Source organism: Onychostoma macrolepis, chromosome 22, assembly GCF_012432095.1.
Source record: "Onychostoma macrolepis isolate SWU-2019 chromosome 22, ASM1243209v1, whole genome shotgun sequence".
NCBI classification, from domain to species: Eukaryota; Metazoa; Chordata; class Actinopteri; order Cypriniformes; family Cyprinidae; genus Onychostoma; species Onychostoma macrolepis.
Window position 1 is genome coordinate 32568670 of NC_081176.1, and position 9315 is coordinate 32577984.

Below are 9315 nucleotides of genomic sequence, written 5' to 3' on the forward strand. Positions count from 1 at the left end.
TAGAGGTTTGTGTAAAATATCGTGCTGATCCCCTGCTCACCTGTTATCTAGCAAACACCAGACTGTGCTGCAGCCTCAGACGAATATTCGGACAGAATTATTCATTATCCGTTATTTGTTTTAAAAGCCATTATCCGTGCCTTTTCTGAACAAGGTATTCGGCTTCGGGCACACTCCTAAAGTAGCCTACATTGAATTAAAATAAAAATTAAACATACAGATCAACAATTACAAAAATGACAGATTAACATGTCTTTCTCCAATCCATGATCTACATGTACTCCGTGGCACCAAGTCTTGTACAATTTAATCAGTCTGAAGAGTATTTAACTGTCCCAACACAGGCATAATCTCTCCTGTGTATGTTTTCAGCGTGACTCTAGTGATCTCCAGTGACTCTGTTGAACGCAGCTTGGACTTGTTTCTCAGATATAATACTCACAGCTGCGCCGGTATCATTTTCCATCATAATTTCCTTGCCATTTACATTAAACGTATCTGTGAATGACTTTCTGCTGTTTTTATCACTTCACAGCGAAAACATCCTCTGCCTCCACATACTTAGTTTTTTTCTCAGCATAAGGTTTTCTTCCATCTTTCCTCTGCAAGCTCTCTTGATATGCCCAGTTTTCCTGCAGTTATGGCATTTTGCATCTTTGAAATGACACCTGAGCGCTGTGATTTTTGCCGTGACATCTATAGCACTTCTTCCCTCTTGATATTTGCCATAAAGACCCCGAGCGCTTGTTATGTGATCCGCTCCGCTGTTTTGAGGCGCTGCTCTCTTAAATGTTGCTGCTGTTACGACTCGCGGTCCGGATGGATGCCGGGTGCGGATGCGGTCCGCCTTTTGAATATCAGTTATATAAGTAATTAAGGATAAAACACTCGAGTTGCTTTTAAAATATTCACGAGTCCTTTTCTTTTCTTTTTTTTTTTTATTGCAGAAAAGGGTGACATTCAAATAATAACAATACAAAATATAAACAAATAAGACAAAAGAAAAAAATAAAATAAAATAAATAAAAAGCATAGCTCACATTTAATTTTAACGAATAAGGATATTACAGAGTACCAGGGGGATTGAAGAGTGTATCATAGTATTTTAAACATTTCACAGACTTTTTGTTTTTTAACAATCTTACTGAAGAAATATAAAAGTCAAAGTCAGAACAAAACAAATTTAACAAAGGAGATGAATTAAGAAATCTGTGTTTATGTATGTGAAATATTGCTAATAAAATACAAATGTTAACAATAAGTTCTAGATCCTTATTGCTTTTATTTTCATAATACAAGATAACATCCTTTAAAGTAAAGCAATAATTAATAATATTCATTAAATTAAATATAAAATCTGCCAAATCAATCCAAAACTTGTTTACAACATTACAGTCAAAAAATAAGTGAGTCAGTGTCTCTTTCTCATTATTACAAAAACAGCATATATGATCAATATCAGATAATCTTGATATTAAAGATTTAGAAGGTAAATAGTATGTAGAATTTTGAAGTGTATTCCTTTTATTTTATTATTAATACAATATTTAAAAGGAATTAAACAAGCTCTTCTCAGTCAATATTCTCAATTTTAGAGTTCAGAAAAAATCCCCCTCTAGGAGACATTGTAAGAGTCATAATGTCTGTTGTAATTCTGTTTTTTGACCACTGGGTGGAGTGTGGGCCTTAATGAGTATATAGGTAGGCAAAGAGTAAGAAAGGCAGGTGTGAGTTTATGGTTGCATGGTGTATGGATCAGCAGCAGAAACATCTCTTAGGAAGTTAGATAATATACAGCATCCGGTGTTGAGATTATGTACAGGAGCTATAAAAACTACACCAATTACAGCATTACAGGTTGAAATGGAAATGTCATTAGAAATGAGAAGGAACAATTGTCAGTGAATTATTGGGTTAATTTACAAGGCCATAGTCAAGAGCATCCAACGCTAGATACTGTTGGGAAAAGAGAGGAGGAAAATTAAAAGTTTTGGATGGACAGTGATACAGAAAGCAACAGAACTTAAAGTTAATCAGTTTAAGGTTAGTCCAACTGTACCGCTACCAGTAATAAAACCTTGGTTATTTTCAGATGCTACAGTAGATTTTACATTGTTAGAACAGAAAAATAAGGGTAAGGAGTGTAATGTATATAATGTGCAGAAATATATTAATGAGTACTGCAGCTATGTTCAGATCTACAGATGCATCAAAGAGTTTAGACAATAAGACAGGAGTAGCGTTTACTGTTCCTGAATTTCACTTATCGGGAAAGAAAAGGACTAGTGACGAGTTATCTGTTTATTCAGGAGAAATGATTGCACTGTTATTAGCAACACAGTGGATAGAAGAGATTAGACCTTTGAAATCAGTTATTTGTTCAGATTCATGTGCATCATTGGCTAGTTTATTATACAGTCATTCGGAAAGTAAACCAGACATTTTAATGGAAATAATGCAAACGTTATACAGAATTCAGATGATGGGTATGACAGTGGTATTTTTATGGGTGCCTGCACATATTGGTATCCAAGGAAATGAAACTGCAGATAAAGAAGCAAAAGAGGCAGTTAAAAACAACGACATTGACTTAATTGTTAACCTAAGTAAGAGTGAAATCAAGAGTATTATTAAGAAAAGACTGAAGGAAAGGTGGCAAAAACAATGGGATAAAGAGAAAAAAGGTCAGGAGAGAGGAAATAGTAATATCAAGGATGAGATTTCGACACAAGATTAAATGGTACACTTTATAAAATGGGTAAACATGATACAGGAAGGTGTGGATTTTGTGGGCAAGAAGAATCAGTGGAACATGTTATTTTGTACTGTCAGAAATACGAAACTGAAAGACAGATTTTAATGCAAAATATAGAAAAAATAAAAGTGCAATTTAAACTGAGAGATATATTACAAAATAACTCAAGAAATGAATGCTATAGTTTTATTTTTCAGTACCTTAGCTGAGAAATGGTTTAGTGCTGAAAGTCAAGTTTCGTGTTCTGCTGTTGATGAAAATGTACATCAAAATGACATTAATCCAGAAGATAGCGTTTCAGACATCTCACGTGAATCAAGTAAACCAGCTAGCAAGAAAAGTTGGAGCAGTGTGCGTAGTGGCAGATCTTCTGCTTCTTCAGCACGAGTCATGGCAGCGGCAGACAAGGCTGCATTAATTGCACGTGCAACTGCTTTAAAAGAGAAACATTCTTTGGAGCTGCAACAGGAAAAGCTGAGACACAGACGAGAACAACTGGATATTGATGCAGAAATAGCAGCTGCTAATGCCAAAATTGCTGTTTTAAATAATTCTAACCATCAGTCTCTCCAAACTTGCACAGATGATATGAATGTATATTATGATAAAGGAACTGTGATGAGTGGCAAAGAAGTTACTCTCAACCCTCGTGCGGAGGAATATATGCCAAAGAAAACTTCCCAGCAAGGAGGTTTAAGGAATGTGATTCGGCAAACTCACAGCGCACCACAAATTGACCATAATTCTGCGTCACCAGTTCAAACATCAAATGTAATGCAGAACATTGATGGAACATCAACTTCAAACATTTGCAGTGTCATGCAGAAACAAAATGAGATTACTGCTCTCTTGTAGAACAACAACAATCCAGCACACTGCCTCAAAGAGATATTCCTGTGTTTGATGGCAATCCTCTGCAATACAGAGCTTTCATCAGAGCGTTTGAGCATGGAATAGAAGACCAAACCAAACATAATCGAGATTGCTTGTACTTTCTGGAACAATACACACAAGGTCAGCCCAGGGAACCTGTGCGCAGTTGTCACCATATGGATGCACAAAGAGGGTATTTGCAAGCCAAAGCATTGTTAAAAGAACATTTCGGCAATGAGTTCAGAATAGCTGCTGATAGGTCCGATCGCTTAGAAAAGATACAGCACTCTTCTCCTCAATGAGCCGGTCGATTTGACACCTCATTCATGGGTCTGTGATAAACGGTGAATGAACTTAACTCATCTTTATTTTTTCTGTGTTTTCTCTGCAGTCTTTCCAGCTGTGATATTACAGAGAAAGGCTTTGCTGCTCTGATTTCAGCTCTGAGATCAAACCCCTCACACCTGACTGAACTGGATCTGAGCGATAATACACCAGGAGACTCAGGAGCGAAGCTGCTCTCTGCTCTACTGGAGGATCCACACTGTAAACTGAAGAAACTAGAGTGAGTGTTATTATATTACTGAACACAAGAACTGTGTGAAAATACTGCCAAACAAAAACATTTCATGTTAAAGGGATAGTTCACCCAAAAAAGAAAACTCTGTCGTCACTTCACTTATCTTCAAGTCATTTCAAAACAGTGTGACTTTCTTCTGTGGAACATAAGAGAAGATATTTTGAGAAATGTTTTTTGTCCACACAATGGAAAGCAATGATACCCAAACTACTGTGTTTCACAGAAGAAAGAAGGTCACACAGGTTAGGAGTGACATGCAGGGAAGTACATAAGTGGTGTGCAGCGAAGCTAGTATTTGTATCTGTAACATTCACAAAATTATTCGTGTCTGTATCTGTATTCGGATAAAACCGGAAGTAGGCGGAGCTTGAACCGGAACGTCGTACAGTTATACTTGATAAGACCATTATGTCTATGGTTTTACACACTGAATTAATAAAGCATTAAAAAAATGTCTAAGGTTTTACAGCCTTTCTTTTTTTCGTAGTTATCACTGAACAAATATGCCATGTTTGATTATAATGTTTATTTAAATATCTTCTTACAGTCGGAGCTGATACTCTTGTATAGGCAGTGCTTCGAGATGCAGTGCGGTTATGCTTCAGGGAACGCGAGTTCGAGTCCCATTTTGGGGACCTTTCGTGATCCGATAAATAAATATTTAGGTATCTTCCAATTAAAACAGTAAGGGTTCCTATGCAGCGGTAACACTTTACAGTAAGGTTCATTAGTTAACAACATTAGTAAACATGAACTAAGAATGAACAATACTTCTACAGCATTTATTAATCTTAGTTAATGTTAATTTCAGCATTTACTAATGCATTATTAAAATCACAAGTTGCATTTGTTAACATTAGTTAATGCACTGTGAACTAACATGAATAAACAACGAACAACTGTATTTTCATTAACTAACATTAACAAAGATGAATAAATAGTGTAATAAATGCATTGTTCATGTTAGTTAATACATTAACTAATGTTAACAAATGACACCTTATTGTAAAGTGTTACCTATGCAGTGTAGAAATATGGAAATTGATTTAGGTAATTTCCAGGAAATGCATGGAAAAAGTCAAGAGCAACACTGAGAGCAATACTTCACACACTTGTTACTGCGTTGTGGTTTTAGAGGTTTGTGTAAAACAACATGATTTCCTTCGGCTCACCGGTTCCTGCGCAGTTTAAACAAGTATTTCACTCAAGTAACTTGCAGGTCTGGAAAAGTATGGAAAAAAAGAGCACAGTAGCTATAGCCTATGGAAAAATATTTGTGTTTCGACTATTTGCTCTATTCGGTGTTATAAAATATAAAATTAATTTCTAAAAATAAATTGATCATACAAGTAGAGAGCTTTCATGACAAACGTTTAGTAATCATCTGAACATGACTGAATTAATTCAAGGTACACTTTATCATTACGCGTAACTCTTTAAGCAGTCTTTTTTTTAAATAATGTTTTTACTAAATAATGTACGTGTGCCACGCAAACCATCAAAAGATAAAGAAGCGAACATGTAGGCCTAGTAGAAAATGTATCTGTATCTAAGCTGATTATTAGCCTACTCTTGACAGAGAGCTGGTTTGGTTTTTGAGAGACGTTGTTGATTGGTGATCGCGCTGTGCTTAGTCCATTCATTCGTGTATCATATCGTAGCCTGTAATGTTTAAATCACTGCCTTTTAAATATACACAAATAACAGAACGTGTATGATGTATTATTTTAGTTGATATTACTCTTGTCAAGCTCTGATTTCTGAGAGATGCCGGAGAGTCAACAGCAAGCGGTGTTTGATTTGTGCTCTTTTCATTCATAAAGTTTAAATTCATTCACTTCACACACTCATTATTGCGTAACTTTAGAGGTTTGTGTAAAATATCGTGCTGATCCCCTGCTCACCTGTTATCTAGCAAACACCAGACTGTGCTGCAGCCTCAGACGAATATTCGGGCAGAATTATTCATTATCCGTTATTTGTTTTAAAAGCCATTATCTGTGCCTTTCTGAACAAGGTATTCGGCTTCGGGCACACCCCTAAAGTACATTATGACAATTTTTATTTTTGGGCGAACGATTCCTTTAAGAATCAAAATGTGAATTATCAAATACAATGATTATACTGAATGTGCTCAAGACAAATGTATGTTTGTATATACACTTATAGACCATTAAACAACAAAGTATGTAAGTGTAAGCCAAAATTAAACATACAGATCAATAATTACAAAAATGACAGATTAACAAGTCTTTCTCCAATCCATGATCTACATGTACTCCGTGGCACCAAGTCTTGTACAATTTAATCAGTCTGAAGAGTATTTAACTGTCCCAACACAGGCATAATCTCTGCTGTGTATGTTTTCAGCGTGACTCTAGTGATCTCCAGTGGCTCTGTTGAACGCAGCTTGGGATTGTTTCTCAGATATAATACTCACAGATATGGTATCATTTTCCATCATAATTTCCTTGCCATTTACATTAAACGTCTCTGTGAATGACTTTCTGCTGTTTTATCACTTCACAGTGAAAACATGGGCAATTCAACATCCTCTGCCTCCACATACTTAGTATTTTTCTCAGCATAAGGGTTTTTTTTCCAACCAGTGGCGGCTCGTGGGTTTTAAAATAGAGGAGGCACACTAATTGACCTGGGGATCCCTGCTAATTAATATTATTAACGTATTTGCTTAACCACTTTAAAATGGCTTTTTGTTTGCTTTTAGTTAGAAAACATAAAGAAAAGGACTCATACAGCAAGATAATATAATTGCACTCACCTGGTCTATCACTTGAAGCAATCCATCTCTTCTTAAAAGTCTGTGTTATGCCATTTAATTAAGCCGACTGCTGTAGCCTATATATCCAGCTCAGGCGTGTTCTCCCTTTATTTTTAATTTGTATATACACTGTTTGAATGACAGCTTGGTAAATCTGTTGGCGATCAAATATTCAATATCGCTACTATAAGTAACTTACTTCGTACATTATCAGCTCAGCTGGAGACGTTCAAACTAATATCATGTAATTTACGTCTCTATAATGATTGGTTGATACACCAGAAGGAGGCGAGCCTCTGTTGCAAGGTTTCTTTTCTCAACACTCCTCAGCGCTGAAAGTGAACACTCGATGCTGATTGGCTTCTTTCTTCTTTTTTTACCAACAGAGGCACGAGAGCTCAGCTCTCCCCCGGCCTCGCCTTCTCTGTCACTTCCGGTTATAATTACATCAGCAGATTCGCCACATTCACGTTTCACGATAGAAGAGCGGCGCTTTCCAGCTTCAGTAGCATGTTATGATATTACAGCTGTGAAATTACAAACAAAATTTTGAGACATGAACTGAAATGAATTGTGAATTTTATTAACATTAAATCGTTCTCCTCCCATTTTCACCTCAAAATTTTGGCTGTGCCTCCTTTGCCTCCCCGACGAGCCGCCACTGTTTCCAACTTCCATCTTTCCTCTGCAAGCTCTCTTGATATGCCCAGTTTTCCTGCAGTTATGGCATTTAGCATCTTTGAAATGACACCTGAGCGCTGTGATTTTTGCCGTGACATCTATAGCACTTCTTCCCTCTTGATATTTGCCATAAAGACCCCGAGCGCTTGTTATGTGATCCGCTCCGCTGTTTTGAGGCGCTGCTCTCTTAAATGTTGCTGCTGTTACGACTCGCGGTCCGGATGGATGCCGGGTGCGGATGCGGTCCGCCTTTTGAATATCAGTTATATAAGGATTTAAGGATAAAACAATCAAGTTGCTTTTAAAATATTCACGAGTCCTTTTCTTTTCTTTTCTTTATTGCAGAAAAGGGTGACATTCAAATAATAACAATACAAAATATAAACTAATAAGACAAAAGAAAAAAATAAAATAAAATAATAATAAAAAGCATAGCTCACATTCAATTTTAACGAATAAGGATATTACAGAGTACCAGGGGGATTGAAGAGTGTATCATAGTATTTTAAACATTTCACAGACTTTTTGTTTTTTAACAATCTTACTGAAGAAATATAAAAGTCAAAGTCAGAACAAAACAAATTTAACATAGGAGATGAATTAAGAAATCTGTGTTTATGTATGTGAAATATTGCTAATAAAATAAAAATGTTATTGTTTTTATTTTCATAATACAAGATAACATCCTTTAAAGTAAAGCAATAATTAATATTCATTAAATTAAATATAAAATCTGCCAAATCAATCCAAAACTTGTTTACGACATTACAGTCAAAAAATAAGTGAGTCAGTATCTCTTTCTCATTATTACAAAAACAGCATATATGATCAATATCAGAGAATCTTGATATTAAAGATTTAGAAGGTAAATAGTATGTAGAATTTTGAAGTGTATTCCTTTTATTTTATTATTAATACAATATTTAAAAGGAATTAAACAAGCTCTTCTCAGTCAATATTCTCAATTTTAGAGTTCAGAAAAAATCCCCCTCTAGGAGACATTGTAAGAGTCATAATGTCTGTTGTAATTCTGTTTTTTGACCACTGGGTGGAGTGTGGGCCTTAATGAGTATATAGGTAGGCAAAGAGTAAGAAAGGCAGGTGTGAGTTTATGGTTGCATGGTGTATGGATCAGCAGCAGAAACATCTCTTAGGAAGTTAGATAATATACAGCATCCGGTGTTGAGATTATGTACAGGAGCTATAAAAACTACACCAATTACAGCATTACAGGGTGAAATGGGGGAAATGTCATTAGAAATGAGAAGGGAACAATTGTCAGTGAATTATTGGGTTAATTTACAAGGCCATAGTCAAGAGCATCCAACGCTAGATACTGTTGGGAAAAGAGAGGAGGAAAATTAAAAGTTTTGGATGGACAGTGATACAGAAAGCAACAGAACTTAAAGTTAATCAGTTTAAGGTTAGTCCAACTGTACCGCTACCAGTAATAAAACCTTGGTTATTTTCAGATGCTACAGTAGATTTTACATTGTTAGAACAGAAAAATAAGGGTAAGGAGTGTAATGTATATAATGTGCAGAAATATATTAATGAGTACTGCAGCTATGTTCAGATCTACAGATGCATCAAAGAGTTTAGACAATAAGACAGGAGTAGCGTTTACTGTTCCTGAATTTCACT

At 35.7% G+C, this 9315-nt stretch overlaps 1 pseudogene; it reads left to right on the top strand.

Annotated features, from left to right (window-relative positions):
* The window catches only part of LOC131529976 (NACHT, LRR and PYD domains-containing protein 3-like), a 540773-nt pseudogene that overhangs the window by 174298 nt on the left and 357160 nt on the right, over nt 1–9315 (top strand).